The sequence below is a fragment of the Tachyglossus aculeatus genome, chromosome 7 (genome assembly GCF_015852505.1).
Source record: "Tachyglossus aculeatus isolate mTacAcu1 chromosome 7, mTacAcu1.pri, whole genome shotgun sequence".
Lineage (NCBI taxonomy): Eukaryota > Metazoa > Chordata > Mammalia > Monotremata > Tachyglossidae > Tachyglossus > Tachyglossus aculeatus.
Window position 1 is genome coordinate 47,532,182 of NC_052072.1, and position 18,604 is coordinate 47,550,785.

General features: G+C 44.9%; 1 protein-coding gene across 1 annotated transcript in view; it reads right to left on the reverse strand.

Annotated features, from left to right (window-relative positions):
* The window catches only part of ITGB2 (integrin subunit beta 2), a 123,846-nt gene extending 105,485 nt beyond the window's left edge, over positions 1-18,361 (reverse strand). Inside the window, exon 1 of the mRNA XM_038749350.1 lies at positions 18,220-18,361. The gene's annotated coding sequence lies outside the window, so the exon portion shown is untranslated. The remainder of the gene's footprint in view (positions 1-18,219) is intronic.
* Positions 18,362-18,604: the final 243 nt, after the last annotated feature.

Here is an 18,604-nt window from a genome sequence, read left to right on the forward strand (position 1 = left end):
TTGATGATGATGATGATGTTGGATTGTACTCTCCCAAGCATTTTGTAGAGGACTCTGCACTTAGTAAGTGCTTCATAAATGCCACCGATTGATTGAAGTGTCTCTGTGAGCTGTCTTTCATCCGGTATTCTAGTTTCATTTAGCCCTGCATTATGGACTCCATAACTGACCTGTTAATTTGCAATTAATCTCATAGGCTAAATTAATTTGCAATTAATCTCCCCTCGTCCCCCCTCCATCCCCCCCATCTTACCTCCTTCCCTTCCCCACAGCACCTGTATATATGTATATATGTTTGTACATATTTTTTTACTCTATTTATTTATTTATTTATTTTATTTGTACATATCTATTGTATTTATTTTATTTTGTTAGTATGTTTGGTTTTGTTCTCTGTCTCCCCCTTTTAGACTGTGAGCCCACTGTTGGGTAGGGACTGTTTCTATATGTTGCCAATTTGTACTTCCCAAGCGCTTAGTACAGTGCTCTGCACATAGTAAGCGCTCAATAAATACGATTGATGATGATGATAGGCTAAACAGGTTTCTCCCCTAGTCTCTAAACCTCTCATCAGAAGCAGCCCGGCCCAGTGGAGAGCGCGTGGGCCTGGGTTCTAATCCCGGCTCTGCCAAATACTTGCTTTGTGACCTAGGATAAGTCACTTCACTTCTCTTCAGCTCAGTTCTCCTGTTTTCCCTCCTAATTAGACTGTGAGCCCCACACTGCACAGGGACTGTGTCCAACCTAATTAACTTGTATCTACCCCAGGGCTTAGAACAGTTTTTGACATATAGGAAATCCTTAACAAATACCCTAAAAAATTGCAAAGACAGAGTTTCCTGAAAGCTCTAGAGTCCTTCTTTTCAAGTTCCTCCATTAAAAAAATATTTTCTCTGAATCAGCTACTCTAATCAGGCCTCTTTGATATGTAAACAAAGGTACAATCTCAAGAGAGTTTGGAGAAAATAGAATTCAGTCCTCATCAGAAGTTTCTATCCAGGTTGAGTCACAACAGCGTGGCTCAGTGGAAAGACCACAGGCTTTGGAGTCCGAAGTCATGGGTTCAAATCCTGGCTCCGCCAATTGTCAGCTGTGTGACTTTGGGCAAATCACTTCACTTCTCTGTGCCTCAGTTCCCTCATCTGTAAAATGGGGATGAAGACTGTGAGCCCCACGTGGGACAACCTGATCACCTTGTATCCCCCCAGCACTTTGAACAGTGTTTTGCACATAATAAGCGCTTAACAAATGCCATCATTATTATTAATTGTGTAATTTTTGCAGAAATTTAGGCAATTCAATTTAACCTCGGGGAAGAAAAAACTTTATCTCCTTATCTGTTCCCTACCTCACTTAACACACTGCATTAGTAATGTTACACAAACATGTTTTTTTTTTTTTCCCATTTAGAAAGCTAAGGGATGGTGCTAGCCAAAAATAAAAAAAAATGTCTAAGCTTTCATGTCTGTGGATTGAGTCTGTGAGCCCCACGTGGGACAGGGACTGTGTCCACCCTGATTTGCTTGTATCCACTCTGGTGTTGACTACAGTGCCTGGCACATAGTAAATGCTTAACAAATACCATACTTATTATTATTATTATTATTATTATTCCAAATCCAATAGGAACAAGGGTATAGGCAGGTTGTCCCTTAGGTAGGAATTGCTAACTTGCTGTCAACATATTTTCAAATTCTGCATTTGCAAAGCCATTAGGAGGTGTAGAAATGTCTCCAATGCATCTGGGAACTTAGGAACTTGGTGGTTTTCTCGATAACCTGTGAAGTAAACACTCAGTGGGTGCCCAGAATGGAGTGCTAATAGTCACTGATTATCACATCAGGCTTCCTGCAAAGATTTCAAAATGCTTCTTTTCCTCCCAAGGCAGGCCCTGTCCTGGGCTACTTTAATGTCTTCAGCATTGTGACACTTAATGCCTAGTAATTCAGTATCCAAGGGTGAGGGGAAATCAACAGGAGCCCCTGCTACTGGATACTGTGGAGAATGGGGGAATCATCATCATCATCATCAATCGCATTTATTGAGCGCTTACTATGTGCAGAGCACTGTACTAAGCGCTTGGGAAGTACAAATTGGCAACATATAGAGACAGTCCCTACCCAACAGTGGGCTCACAGTCTAAAAGGGGGAGACAGAGACCAAACATACTAACAAAATAAAATAAATAGAATAGATATGTACAAATAAAATAAATAAATAAATAAATAGAGTCAAAAAATATGTACAAACATATATACATATATACAGGTGCTGTGGGGAAGGGAGGGAGGTAAGATGGGGGGATGGAGAAGGGGACGAGGGGGAGAGGAAGGAAGGGGAAGGAAGGGAATCTTGAGGAAACTAGAAAGACAGGGGAATTCATGGGTAGGCAGCTGTGGGACTTATTATTCTGGCTCCCACCAGGAAGCAAATCATTTACCAACATTCAAAACACCACCATCATCATCACGGTATTTGTTAAGAGCCAAGCGCTGAATTAGATACAAGATCGTCAGGTCATACACAGCCCCTCTCCCACATGGTATCCACAGTCTAAGAGGGAGAAAGCACAGACGTTGCACCCCCATTTCATTGATGGGGGAACTGGCTGAGAGAAGTCAAGTGACTTGTCCAAGGTCACACGTCAGGCAAGTGGTGGATCTGGGATTAGAACTCAGGTCTCCTGACTCCCAGCTCTTTCCACTAGGCCAAACTGAGCAGTTCCACTTGAGCTTCCATTTCCACCACTGGGTCACAGCCAGCCACTTTCATTCACAACCTAAAGGTACTTAGCTACCTCTTGGCCACTCTGTCTATGAGGGCAGTGGCACATGAGGGCTATTGAAAGTATCCGTGGCTTTCTCTGATACAGAAAAGAACCGCAGCAGGTAGAATTTGCTGTATTTCTGCATAAAACCCTTAATAATAACGATAATAATGGAATTTATTAAGTGCTTACTATGTGGAAAGCACTGTTCTAAGCGCTGGGAAGTTCACAAGGTGATCAGGTTGTCCCACGTGGGGCTCACAGTCTTAACCCCCATTTTACAGATCAGGCCACTGAGGCCCAGAGAAGTTAAGTGACTTGCCCAAAGTCACACAGCTGACAAGTGGCAGAGCTGGGATTAGAACCCGTGACCTCTGACTCCCAAGCCCGGGCTCTTTCAACTGAGCCATGCTGCTTCTCTAATTCCCGTCTAATTCCTTATTCTTCTCCCCCCTCAGCCTCTATCTCTTCACTCACTGTTTGGCCCAAATAACTCCCCCGGCTCTGGGGAATAATTCAAAGTAAAACATTTTGGAGGGATATGTATTTCTTATCTACATCAAACGAAGGCTCCAGTGTATCAAAAACAATACAGTTTGGGCTTTCATTCATTATTTTTCCATGAGGCACAAATAATAAAAATAATAATTGTGATATTTGTTAAGTGCTTACTACATGCCAGGCACGGTACTAAGCGCTGGGGGTGGGGCAGGGAATTCAAGCAAATCCGGTTGGAGACAGTCCCTGTCCCACACGGGACTCACAGTCTCAATTCCCATTTTACAGATGAGGTAACTGAGGCACAGAGAAGCGACTTGCAGAACATCACAAAGCAGACAAGTGGCGGAGCCGGGATTAGAAGGGATTACTTTCCGACTCCGAGGCCTGTGCTCTGTCCACTAGGCCATGCTGCTTTGAAGGTGAGGAGAGCAGTGGTCTGTCTCACATGAAAGGGGGAGGGAGTTCCAGACCAGAGAGAGGACATGGGTTCATTCATTCATTCAATCGTATTTATTGAGCGCTTACTGTGTGCAGAGCACTGTACTAAGCGCTTATTGGCAACAAGATAGAGAAAAATGCCCCTGGACATAATCGATCCGTACTTTCAGCCAAAATGCCAAAGACTTCTTTCTTTGTTTCTCATAATGAGTTTCAGTTTAGCCCTTAACAGTCACCTTGCAACCGGTTTTGAAATTGAATTACCATTTGTCAAGAACTAGCTTCAGCCCACCACTGGTTCTGTCTGCATTCATCCCGTGATGGAACCACGTGATGGAGTGGTGCTTCTGATCTGAAATCAGGGTCTCAGGTAATAATAATAATAATAATAATGACACTTATTAAGCACTTACTATGTGCAAAGCACTGTTCTAAGTGCTGTTTGTACATATTTATTACTCGATTGATTTATTTTACTTGTACATGTCTATTCTACTTATTTTATTTTGTTAGTATGTTTGGTTTTGTTCTCTGTCTCCCCCTTTTAGACTGTGAGCCCACTGTTGAGTAGGGACTGTCTCTATATGTTGCCAACTTGGACTTCCCAAGTGCTTAGTACAGTGCTCTGCACACAGTAAGCGCTCAATAAATACGATTGATTGATTGATTGGGGAGGTTACAAGGTGATCATGTTGTCCCACAGGGGGATCACAGTCTTAATCCCCATTTTACAGATGAGGTAACTGAGACACAGAGAAGTGAAGTGACTTGCCCAAAGTCACACAGCTGACAACTGGTGGAGCCGGGGCTTGAACCCATGACCTCTGACTCCAAAGCCCGGGCTCTTTCCACTGAGCCACGCTGCTTCTCCGTGACCGGTGACCATCCCATCACTTATACTATATATAAGTGCTTAACAAATACCTTCATCCCTATTATTATTTAGTCCTTTCTAAACTGCAGAGCCATCAGTAATACATGCACCATTTCAGGAGCAACCATGCTGTGTCTTTGGGTTTCTGTCTCTTTCCAGATAATACTCAGTATTTGGTTGACCATTTTGGCAACTGCATTTTCAACTAATGATCCTCCAAGATCTCTTTGGGAGTCAGGATTGAGAGTTTAGAGTTGGGACTGAGAGTTTAAAGTTTATCATTTGAATTATCTTTCCCTTCATGAATTCACTTTGCATCTGTTTATTTTGTAACTGGCCTAACATCTTCTGTCCTTTTAGTTTGAGCCCTCTCTGCGGTTGGTCCTGCTTTTTACCACGCAGAGGATCTTATCACAAAACAAACTTGGAGAGCTCACTGTTCCCTCCTAAAAACATATTTGTCAGGATGATGATTCTAGAACTAGCTGGTCCAGAAAAAAAGCGCTGTTTTTACCCACCTACCCTCACCTCGTGCCCGATTCTCTGAATTATTCAGCCAGGCTGATAAGAAGCAGCGTGATTTAGTGGAAAGAGCCCAGCTTTGGGAATCAGAGGTCACAGGTTCAAATCCCGGCTCCGCCAACTATCAGCTGTGTGACTTTGGGCAAGTCACTTCACTTCTCTGGGCCTCAGTTCCCTCATCTGCAAAATGGGGATGAAAACTGTGAGCCCCATGTGGGACAACCTGATCACCTTGTATCCCCTCTGGCGCTTAGAACAGTGCTTTGCACATAGTAAGCACTTAACAAATACCATTATTATTATTATTATTATTATTATTATTATTATTATTATTATTATACACATTGCCCTGTGCCCAACTTCAAAGGGGCATGGGATACTCTAACCAAATAAACAATTCCCAGGCAAATTTAAGACTTTATAGCTCCCTACTAGGCCCAGGAAAGCACTTATCCTATCCTGCCTTGATTACCATATCAGCCTCCTTGCTGATCTCTCAGCCTCCTTTCTCTTCCCACTCCTGTCCATACCTCCTTTTGCTGCCCGGATTATTTTTCTACAAAAAAATTCAGGCCATGTTTCCCCACTCCTCAAAAACCTCCAGTGGTTGCCCGCCCACCCACCTCTGCATTAAACAGAAACTCCTTACCATCGGCTTGAAAGCACTCAATCACTTTGCCCCCTCCTACCTCACCTCACTACTCTCCCATTACAATCCAGCCCGCACACTTCAGCCCTCTAATGTTTACCTTCTCACTTTGCCTCAGTCTCATCAATCTTGCTGCCAACCTCTCACCCACATCCTGCCTCTGGCCTGGAACACCCTCCCTCCTCATATCCATCGTCTGATGGATGACTCTCCCTCCCTTCAAAGCCTTATTGAAGACACATCTCCTCCAAGAGGACTTCCCTGACAAGTCCTTTTTTCCTTTTCTTCAAATCCCTTCTTCACTGCCCTGATTTGCTCCCTTTATTCATCCCCCTCCCCTATCCCCACAGCACCTATGTCTTGTCTTATACTGTCGAGTCACCTCCACCCCATAGCAACGCCATCTCTCCCAGAACACCCCACCTCAATCTGCAGTCATTCTGGTAGTAAATCCAGAGAGTTTTCTTGGTAAAAATACAGAAGTGGTTTACCACTGCCTCCTTCTATGCAGTCAACCCCAGTCTCCACTCTCGACTCTCTCCCAGCACAGGGGAGTTTTGACTTGTAGCCAATTGCCTTCCACTCACTAGGAAGCTAGGAATGGAATGGATATGCCCCTGCTTGACTCTCCCTCCCAAAGTCGAGACTGGTAGAGTACTGGAAACTCTCCAGGTACAACCCTGAGAGGGTACAACACCTATGTACATATCTGCAATTTGTTCGTATTAAAAATCTGTCTCCTCCTCTCGACTCTAAGCTCATTGTCAGCAGGGAATGTGTCCATTTATTGTTATATTGACTCTTCCAAGCACTTAGAACAGTGGTCTGCACACAGTAAGCACTCAACAAATACGACTGACTGACATTTTACAGCACTTAATCTGCAGAGATCAAACCTGAATATATCAGCTCCCCTTCTCCAGCTCTGACTTAGGGGCTCCACTGATTCCAGCCACTCAGTGATGAAAGGCAAAATTTCTGCATTCCCCCAGATCACATTCCTCTTTACAGTGGCCCAGATACCCTTCTCTTCCTCCCTTCCCCACTCCACCCTTTCTCCCCTCCTTTATTTCTTTCTTCTCTTCCTCCCTCTCTTTTCCCTACCCCTCAACCCTCCCATTCCCTCTCTCCCTAAGTTCCTCCCAACATCCTAGAGTGCTCTATCAGACCTTGATTTTATCTGAAAAGAATGAATGCTGACCTTCAGGAATGCAGGGTAAAATCCATTTGTTTGCACAGCCTTTTGTCTGCATCTCTGCCCTAGAAATCTTCATGGATTTACTAGGGAAAATAGTTTTTGGCACCTCACTGAGAAGGAGTGTGACAAAATAATAATAATAGTACTAATAATAAAAGTCTTTGTTAAATGCTTACTATGTGCCAAGCACTATACTAAATGTTGGGATAGATACAAGATAATCAGGTCCCAAATGAGGGTCACAGTCTAAGTAGGGAGGAGAACAGGTATTGAATCCCCATTTTGCAGAGGAGAGAATGGAAGCATAGAGAAGTTAAGCGACAAGCCCAGGGCCACACAGCGGACAAGTGGCAGGGTCAGGATTAGAACCCAGGTCCTCTGACTCACGGGCCCATGCTCTTTCCACAAGGCCACGTTGCTTCTCTGCCATTCGTAGGGCACAGTCAGCAATTTGGATGAAATATGCTATTTAAACACACGCTGTATTTATTGGGAACACAATAGCCCTTCTGTTCCTTTATCGGAACTGATCTGTAGCTTTTATCCATGGTCGTTATCTATTCATATTTATCACATTGAATCAAAGGGACCATTCATTCATTCAATCGTATTTATTGAGTGCTTACTGTGTCACAGCACTGTACTAAGCGCTTAAATGATGGCATTTATTAAGCACTTACTATGTGCAAAGCACTGGGGAGGTTACAAGGTGATCAGGTTGTCCCTCGTGGGGCTCACAGTCTTCATCCCCATTTTCCAGATGAGGGAATTGAGGCCCAGAGACGTGAAGTGACTTGCCCAAAGTCACACAACAGACAATTGGTGGAGCCGGGATTTGAACCCATGACCTCTGACTCCAAAGCCCGGGCTCTTTCCACTGAGCCACGCTGCTTCTCTACTTTGGCCACTGCCCTGCTACCCAAAGGACAACTGATCCTGGTGCCCGGCAGGATGGATGTGGTGGTAGTGGGTGAGGGGCGGGGGTGTTTGGCTTGGGCCAGCACCATTCATTCATTCAATAATATTTATTGAGCACTTACTGTGTGCAGAGCACTGTACTAAGTGCTATTCCCACCCAAGCAAGCAGTCCAAAGCAATAGAAGCAGCCAGAGGAGTAAAGTGCAATCAGAAAACCACCTCCCCGGGTTCTTGTCTGCCTCTGCCACATTCCCCGCTTCTGGACCGTGACTTCTGAGGTCGTTTCTGCTCTGACCTCCAGCCCTAAGCTGGGATTGGGAGCAAGGAACATGGCGGCAGTGGGGGATCTGGGGAAGGTGGGACTCCCACCGTGGCTCCCCATCGGTGCCACCCCCGCCACCCAAATGCCAGTGGGGAGACAAGGAGGGAAACACAGAGGCAGAGAGATAATAATAATGATGGCATTTATTAAGTGCTTACTATGTGCAAAACACTGTTCTAAGCCCTGGGGGGGGGGGTGATCAGGTTGTCCCATGGGGGGCTCACAGTTTTCATCCCCATTTTACAGATGAGGTCACTGAGGCCCAGAGAAGTAAAGTGACTTGCCCAAAATTACACAACTGACAACTGGCGGAGCCAGGGTTTGACTGTGAGCCCACTGTTGGGTAGGGGCCGTCTCTATATGTTGCCAACTTGTACTTCCCAAGCGCTTAGTACAGTGCTCTGCACACAGTAAGTGCTCAAGAAATATGATTGAATGAATGACCTCTGACTCCAAAGCCCATGCTCTTTCCACTGAGCCACACTGCTTCTCAGAGATGGGAAGATAAGGAGATAGTCTTCCCTCTGAACCCCCAAATCATCCCTTCATTTACCCCAACAATGCTTCCCTCTCCCCCCATCCCCACAGCACATATATATGTATATATTTCTATAGTTTATTTATATTAATTTATGCCTCCCCCTCTAGACTGTGAGCTCACCGTGGGCAGGAATGTGTCTGTTTGTTGTTATTATAGTGTACTCTCCCAAGAGAGTACAGTAAGCTCCCAATAAATACAACTGAATGGATGACTAGTCTGACAGTTCCACTCCCACTGCTCTGGGCCTCTCTCTGGCGGATTGAGGTTGGAGCAGTGTCCGAGGCAGAAAGGCCAGGAAAACAGACCCATCCACAGGCCCAGCCTCAGCAGCAGCAACAGGGCAACAAGGGAAACTCCCGCGGCACCTCCCAAGACTGGACCAACATCCAGGACAAAGTAGCTCACCACTACGGAGGTGTAGAAACAAGGAAAGAGGGGTGCTCAGCTATCCCGAGGCGGTCACGGATTGTCACTTTTTCTCTCTGTCCCTGTCCAGTTCCCTCTCTCTTTCTCCTTTTTCTATCTGTCTCTTTTTTCCTCTCTGCTTTTCTCTCCTTCCCTGTCCAGTTCCCTCTCTCTCTATTTCTTTCTCTCTCCCCCTTTCCTGTTTTTTTTTTATTTCTTCTACCCTAATCTTGGGCCACCCCACTTTTCACTATTGGCAGCTACAATCACTTTAATCATGTAGAGATTATTAACACCAGACATTTCACCTGACACCAGTCCCTGCTGCTGCTTCTTTGAGTGAGAAAATCATTCCTCACCTGCCCTGTCCCTGACCACCTTCACACTCCCTTTTTCCGCCTAAATGCTCAGGGCTCTTTCAGGATCCCACTCTGCTCACAGATACTATATAGCACTGACCTGCAAGGCTCAGAGAGGGTGTAAATAAATCCACAGGTGATAAACAGATTTATGAGAATCTCCATAAGGAGAGAAGTGGAGAAGATTAGGCAAGATGCATAGTCTGACAGGAAACAATATGGAGATAAGCACGGAGAACAGGCAGATCCACTGAGGCGTGTTCAGAGTTAGTAGAGTGCTCCACGCGCAGCAAAGAACTCAGTAAATATAATTAATTCATTGATTGACTCCATCTGCTTTACATTTCAACTTTCTAGATCTTCCCATGATCTTATATACTGACTGTCAAGCATATGTCTGCTGCTGGCCTTATCGGTCTGCTAACTCAGGCAGTCGATCATATTTATTGAGTTCTGACTATGTGCAGAGCATCAGCGCTCAGTGCTTAGAATAGTGCTTTGCACATAATTAGTGCTTAATAAATGCCATTATTATTATTATTAAGCTCTTGGGAGAGTTCAAAGTAACAATGAACAGAAAAAATTCCCTGCCCACAAGGAGCTTACAGTCTAGAGGGGGAGACAGACATACAGATACCTCCTTCCCCACCCCATAGCATGCGTGTATATAGGTACATAATTATATGTCTATTTATTTTTTATTACTGATGTGTATATATATAATTATATTTATTTATAATGGTGCTACTGATGCCCGTTTATTTCTTTTGATGACCGTTTCCCCGTTTCTAGACTGTGAGCCCATTGTGGGCAGGGATTGTCTCTATTTGTCGCTGAATTGTACTTCCCAAGTGCTTAGTACAGTGCTCTGCACACAGTAAGTGCTCAATAAATATGATTGAATGAAAGTGCTGTGGGGCTGGGTGCTGGGGATGACTAATGGGAGCTAGTCTGGGTGAGTGGGAGAAGAGGAAATGAGGGCTTAGTCAGGGAAGACCTCTTGGAGGAGATGTGCCTTCAGTAAGGCTTTGGAGGTGAGGGAGTGTCATTGTTGGCCATGAGGAGGGAAGGTGTTCTTGGCCGGCGATTCATCTTAATAATTGATAAACATCTCTTCCTCCAAAGACTGCTAAATGCTTCTGCGTAAGGCCACATATCAAAGTGTTTTGTAAACTTTGGGTTGGACCTACCCCCAGGATGTGAAGTCATTTATCAGGCACATCTCTCCCCCTCCGGCCCCACCCCATTCAGAGGAACCCTAGATTTTCCTCCTATAGCACAATGTTCTTGTGCTAGGCCATTGCTGGGCCAATGCCCTAGCCAAGCGTGGCTCAATAATAATAATAATGATGGTATTTGTTAAGTGCTTACTATTTGCGAAGCACTGTTCTAAGCACTGGGGAGGTTACAAGGTGATCAGGTTGTCCCACTGGGGGCTCACAGTCTTAATCCCCATTTTCCAGATGAGGTCACTGAGGCCTAGAGAAGTGAAGTGACTTGCCCAAAGTCACACAGCTGACAGTTGGCGGAGCCGGGATTTGAACCCATGACCTCTGACTCCAAAGCCCGGGCTCTTTCCACTGAGCCACGCTGCTTCTCTGCTGCCAGCTGTGTGACTTTGGGCAAGTCACTTCACTTCTCTGGGCCTCAGTTATCTCATCTGTAAAATGGGGATGAAGACTATGAGCCCCACGTGGGACAAACTGATCACCTTGTAACCTCTTTAGTGCTTAGAACAGTGCTTTGCACATAGTAAGCGCTTAACAAATGCCATAATTATTATTATTATTTAGCCACAGTTAAATACTAATTATAACAATGGTATTAGAGAAGCAGGATAGTTTAGTAGATACAGCACCGTCCTGGGAGTCAGAAGATCATGGGTTCTAATCCCAGCTCCGCCACATGTCTGCTGTGTGACCTTGGGCAACTCACTTCACTTCTCTGTGCCTCAGTTCCCTCATCTGTAAAATGAGGATTGAGACTGTGAGCCCCATGTAGGATAGGGACTGTGTCCAGCCTGATTTGCTTGTATCCACCCCAGCTCTTAGTACAATGCTTGGCACTTAGTAAGTGCTAAATCAATCAATCAATCATATTTATTGAGCACTTACTGTGTGCAGAGCACTGTACTAAGCGCTTGGGAAGTACAAATTGGTAACATGTAGAGACACAAGAACATTGTTCTTGTTACTATTATCATGATTTATTATGCATTTACTATGTGGCAAATACTGAGCCAAATTCTGGGGCAGATACAAGATTAATCTAATCTAATCTAGTCCCTGTTCCATATGGGCCTCACATCTAAGAGAGAGGGAGAACAAGTGTTTTATCTCTGTTTTACAGATGAAGAAACCAAGAAAGTATGTGACTTGCCCAAGGTCACACGGCAGGCAGAGTGGTGGACCGGGGAAGCTCTTCCGACTCCCAATCCCGTGCTCTTCCCATAGTGTAAGGAGACTAGAGGCAGAAAATTAAGATAACAGACCTAAAAGCATCCGAAACTGAATCTGTATAAGATGCAGTCGGTCCCCTGAACAGACCAGCTGAAAAATGGACTATCTGTTGTAAAATAAGCTGAATGGCCACCTGACCTGTGACCTTTCCTGGGCTACCTGTGACTTCTGACCTTTCCTAGGCGAATTGTGCCCACCGTACCCACTCAGGGTCCTGAGCCCGAGGAATTGATTGAATCCTTGTTTCGTTCGAACGATTCCCCTCTGACGGGGAGCAGGTCTGGGAATCCCCCATCTGGAATAATTATGGTACTTATTAAGTGCTTACTATGCTCCAGGAACTGTACTAAGCGCTGGAGTGGATACAAGCAAATCAGGTTGGACACAAGAGAGCCCTAGAACGGTAGCTGAAACGGGGTGGTCAGCACCTCTTCCAGGCCTGGATTGAACCAACTCTAGATTGTAAACTCATTGTGGGCAGGGAATGTGTCTATTTATTGTTATATTGTACTACTACTACTAATAATAATAATGATGGCATTTATTAAGCGCTTACTATGTGCAAAGCACTGTTCTAAGCACTGGGGAGTTTACAAGGTGATCAGGCTGTCCCACAGAGGGCTCACAGTCTTCATCCCTATTTTACAGATGAGGGAACTGAAGCCCAGAGAAGTGAAGTGATTTGCCCACAGTCACACAGCTGACAAGTGGCGGGGCCGGGATTTGAACCCATGAACTCTGACTCCAAAGCCTGGGCTCTTTCAACTGGGCCACGCTGCTTCTACTATCCCAAGGGCTTAGTACAATGCTCTGCACACAGTAAGTGCTCCATAACTTTGTACAGAAATGCTGTGGGCATGTTACTCCCCTCCTCAAAAATCTCCAGTGGCTGCCTGTCAACCGATGAATCAAGCAAAGACTCCTCACTCTCGGCTTCAAGGCTGTCCATCCCCTGGCCCCCTCCTACCTCACCTCCCTTCTCTCCTTCTCCAACCCAGCCGGCACCCTCCGCTCCTCTGCCGCTCACCTCCTCACTGTACCTCGTTCTCGCCTGTCCCACCGTCGACCCCTGGCCCACGTCCTCCCCCTGGCCTGGAATGCCCTCCCTCCCCATATCCACCAAGCTAGCTCTCTTCCTCCCTTCAAAGCCCTACTGAGAGCTCACCTCCTCCAGGAAGCCTTCTCAGACTGAGCCCCCTTTTTCCTCTCCTCCTCCCCATCGCCCCCCCCTTGCCTTCCCCACGGCACTTGTATATATTTGTACAGATTTATTACTCTATTTATTTTACTTGTACATATTTACTATTCTATTGATTTCATTATTGATGTGCCTATAGCTATAATTCGATTTGTTCTGAGGATTTTGACACCTGTGTACATGTTTTGTTTTGTTGTCTGTCTCCCCCTTCTAGACTGTGAGCCCGCTGTTGAGGAGGGACTGTCTCTATATGTTGCCGACTTGGACTTCCCAAGCGTAAACGTACAGTGCTCTGCACACAGTAAGCGCTCAATAAATACAATTGAATGAATGCATAAATACGATTGAATGAATGAACCGACTAAAAGTTATTTATATTTTTGTGTGGGAAGATTAGGAAATGGCTGCTTATCCTGTCTGGTTATTCACTCATTCAATCATATTTATTGAGTACTTACTGAGTGCAGGGCACTGTAGTAAACACTGGAGAGAGTAAAATGCAACAATAAACATACACATTCCCTGCCCACAATAATAATAATAATAATAATAATAATAATAATAATAATAATAATAATAATAATAATGGCATTTGTTAAGCGCTTACTATGTGCAAAGCACTGTTCTAAGCGCTGGGAGGATACAAGGCAATGAGGTTGTCCCACATGGGGCTCACAGTTTTAATCCCCATTTTACAGATGAGGGAACTGAAGCTCAGAGAAGTTAAGTGACTTGCCCAAGGTCACACAGCAGACATGTGGCGGAGCCAGGATTCAAACCCATAACCTCTGACTTTTCCCAAGCGCTTAGTACAGTGTCCTGCACACCATAAGCACTCAATACCATTGGTGGTGTTCGATGATGCAGTCTAGTCCTCTAGACTGAAAGCTCACTGTGGGCAGGAAATGTTGTAGTGTACTCTTCCCAGTGCTCTGCACTCTGTAAGTGCTCAATAAATATGAGCACACAGTAAGTGCTCAATAAATATGAGCACATAGTAAGTGCTCAATAAATATGATTGATTGAGTGGTAGTGTTGCTCAGAAGTGACTCACCCTGGCCTCTACCCCATTGCACAGGCCTGGCGTGGAGAGCGAAGGTCTGTGCCTGGCGGATTTGCTTTCAGTCAATCAATCAATCGTATTTATTGAGCACTTACTGTGTGCAGAGCACTGTACTAAGCGCTTGGGAAGTACAAGTTGGCAACATATAGAGACGGTGTCTACCCAACAGCGGGCTCACAGTCTAGAAGAGTCCCAGAGTGACTAAAGAACGGAGAGCCCCCCCTGAGCTGAAGAAAGCCAGGCCCACTCCTGATAGCTGAACAATCCACCGTAACTTGGAAAATCGGGTTGACTGCCTCAAAATAGAATGAGGAACAGGAGAAGCCGAAAGAGGAAGGAGAAAAAGAAGTCTGAAAGTACTCTAAAAATTGCTCAATGGATGCCCCGAGGCCCCTAAACCATCTACTTCGGCTGAACAATCCACTTCCTGTTTCTGTTTAGATCAATGGGAGTGGTAGAAGGGTCATTCTCAATGATGGAGTCTCTGTTCATCATCATCATCATCATAATAATGGCATTTATTAAGCGCTTACTATGTGCAAAGCACTGCTCTGAGCGCTGGGGAGGTTACAAGGTGATCAGGTTGTCCCACGAGGGGCTCACAGTCTTAATCCCCATTTGACAGATGAGGGAACTGAAGCCCAGAGAAGTGAAGTGACTTGCCCAAAATCACACAGCTGACAATGGGCAGAGCCGGGATTGGAACCCATGACCTCTGACTCCCAAACCCGCGCTCTTTCCACTGAGCCATGCTGCTTCTCCTAATTATTAATTATTCTTAATTTATTATTTAATAATAATAAATGTGGCATTTGTGAAATAAGTGCTTACTATGTGCCAAGCACTGCACTAATAACAATAACAATAATAATGATTGTAGTATTTGTTAAGAGCTTACTGTGTACCAGGCATGTACTAAACACTGGGGTAGATAGAAGCTAATTAGGTTGGACACAGTCCCCGTCCCACAAGAGATTCACAGTCTCAATCCCCATATTACAGATGAGGTAACTGAGGCCCAGAGAAGTGAAGTGACTTGCCCAGAGTCACACAGCTGACAATGGGCAGAGCCGGGATTGGAACCCATGACCTCTGACTCCCAAACCCGCGCTCTTTCCACTGAGCCATGCTGCTTCTCCTAATTATTAATTATTCTTAATTTATTATTTAATAATAATAAATGTGGCATTTGTGAAATAAGTGCTTACTATGTGCCAAGCACTGCACTAATAATAATAATAATGATGATTGTAGTATTTGTTAAAAGCTTACCGTGTACCAGGCATGTACTAAACACTGGGGTAAATAGACGCTAATCAGGTTGGACACAGTCCCCATCCCACAAGGGGTTCACAGTCCCAATCCCCACATTACAGATGAGGTAACTGAGGCCCAGAGAAGTGAAGTTACTTGTCCAAGGTCACACAGCTGACAAGTTGGCACAGCTTTCTGATTCCCAGGCCGGTGTTCTAACCACTACGCCATGCAGAGATGCTAGTCTTTTTGCCACATGAGACTGGAATAAACATTTTGTGGCTCCTCTCCCAGTATACTGTACTGGGTCCCCTCGGGGCAGGGGAGGGGTTTTCCTCTCCCAAGCGCTTAGTACAGTGCTCTGCACTCAGGAAGCACTCGATAAATACGACTGACTGACTGCGTATTCTCTGGTCAGCAGCAAGTGTAACTTTGTTTAGTAGAAATCTTTATTGGTAAAAAAACCTCCCATTTATCAATCAATCAATCAATCATATTTATTGAGCGCTTGCTGTGTGCAGAGCACTATACTAAGCGCTTGGGAGGTACAAGTTGGCAACATCTAGAGACAGTCCCTACCCAACAGTGGGCTCACAGTCTAAAAGGGGGAGACAGAGAACAAAACCAAACATACTAACAAAATAAAATAAATAGAAGAGATCTGTACAAGTAAAATAAATAAAGTAGAAAAACCTGATTCTGTTCACAACCGAGCACAAATAAAAGAAGCTTCAACCTCCCTTTGCTGAAATTTTATCATTGTGAAACCCTAAAGGGAGAGATTTGACGGGAAAAGTCTTGTCATCGCGCTCTAAATGTTTCTCAAGGCTTTTGCTCAAGCTTACTTTAGGGGTGGAAGTGGTTTAGGAGGGAAACGGCAGCCTGTGTGGCCATCGGCTAGTGACATTCATGGTCAGTATGAGGTCTGACTCTTTCGTGCATGGCCACATGTCTGCTGTGTGACCTTGGGCAAGTCACTTAACGTCTCTGGGCCTCAGTTACCTCATCTGGAAAATGGGGATGAAGACTGTGAGCCCCACGTGGGACAATCTGATCACCTCGTATCCCCCCCAGCGCTTAGAACAGTGCTTGGCACATAGTAAGCGCTTAACAAATACCAACATTATTATTATTATTATTATTATTATTGTTATTTTGTAAGCGACATTGAAAATAAATTCCCACTTTTCACAGTAGCCAGTACTGGCTCCCACACAGGCACTCTTTCAATCGGTCGGTCGGTCATTTGTAGATAGATAAAGCAGGGGCCTGGAAGACAGAAGGACCTGGGTTCTAATCCCGGCTCCACCGCCTGTCTGCTGCGTGACCTTGGACAAGTCACTTCATCTGGTCCTCAGTTTCCTCATCTGTAAAATGGGGATTAAGACCGTGAGCCCCTTGTGGGACAGGGGCTGTGTCCAACACCTCTTGCTTGTATCCACCACAGAGTTTAGAACAGGACCTGGCACACAGTAAACGCTTAAGAAATACTACATTTAGGTGAAGTAAGGAGGGCAGCCAAATCCAGGATACTTCGGGGACTCAGTTTATGGAAATTCTGGAAAGGGGACAGGAAGGGAAGAGGAGCTTTGGGGAAGTGGAAGCTTGTCCATTTGTCAGATTTTGAACTGCTTGTGGGTAGGGATAGTCTTTAATTCGGTTTTCTTAGCTCCATTCTCAAGCAATTAGTACAGAATAATAATAATCAATAATAAAAATAGCATTTCTTGTCAGATTTTGAACTCCTTGTGGGTAGGGATAGTCTTTAATTCGGTTTTCTTAGCTCCATTCTCAAGCAATTAGTACAGAATAATAATAATCAATAATAAAAATAGTATTTCTTAAGCACTTACCCTATGCCTGTACCTTGAGCTCATTAGTGCATTCATTCATTCATTCGGTTGTGTTGATTGAGCGCTTATCGTGTGCAGAGCACTGTACTAAGCGCTTGCAAAGTACAATTCGGCAACAGATAGAGATAATCCCTACTCAACAACAGGCTCACAGTCTAGAAGAGGTAGGTAGCTTCGTTACCCCTGCTGTTAGCTGAGTTGCACACTCAGGTGTGTAGACCTGGTGGGAGTTCAATAAATACATGTGGATTATTATTATTATTTACTACTACTACTATTAATAATTGCGATATTTGTTGAGCACTTACTATGTGCCAAACACTGTTCTTAGCACTGGGTTACATACAATCAATCAATCGTATTTATTGAGCGCTTACTTTGTGCAAAGCACTGTACTAAGTGCTTGGGAATTACAAGTTGGCAACATATAGAGACAGTCCCTACCCAACAGTGGGCTCACAGTCTAAAAGGGTTACATACAAGGCAATCAGATTGGACCCCCTGGGCTACATGGGGGTACTTGTCTCAATCCCCATTTTACCGATGAGGTAACTGAGGCACAGAGAAGTGAAGTGACTTGCCCAAGGTCACTTGCAGACAAGTGGTGGAGCCAGGATTAGAACCATGACCTCTTAACTTCCAGATTTGTGCTCTATCCTCTGTGCCATGCTGCACTAGGGGTGCTCAATAAATAATAGCGATGATTGGGACCTTTTGGAGTTTATTCTGCCAAACAAGGAGTCCAATCTGGAGCCAAGTGTCTATTCCCCAGGTGACAGTCAGGAAACCCGAGGCAACTTGGTGTCGGAATTTCAAGCAAAGAGAATTTCAGAACATCTCAGATCTGGAGTCCATTTTTAGTCAACGTGAGTTAAGAAGGGTGGGAATGTGTCCTCACCTGTCATAGGATCCTTTACTTCTTCTTTTATGGAGTTTTATCACTCTGCTTGTGTCCGTGGCGGGTTTCCAGGCCCTCGAGCAGTTGTGGATCCAGCCTGGTGCCAAACAGGATGGAACGGGAAGCGGTCTGGAGCAGAAGTTTCTCCCTCGGGCTGACGGGGAGGGAGGGGGAAAGGCACTGAGGTGACTTCACTGCCTCCCCTGTGACCAAGAGGGACTTCCTCGCCAATAAACCAGTTTCTGGATATCTATCCTGGGGGTAATAATAATAATGATGGCATTTGTTAAGCGCTTACTATGTGCAGAGCACGGTAGACATGGAGTTGGGCGGAGCTGTCGAAAAAAACCTCACGGGCTCCTCCGTGTATTTGAGTGGGTATGTT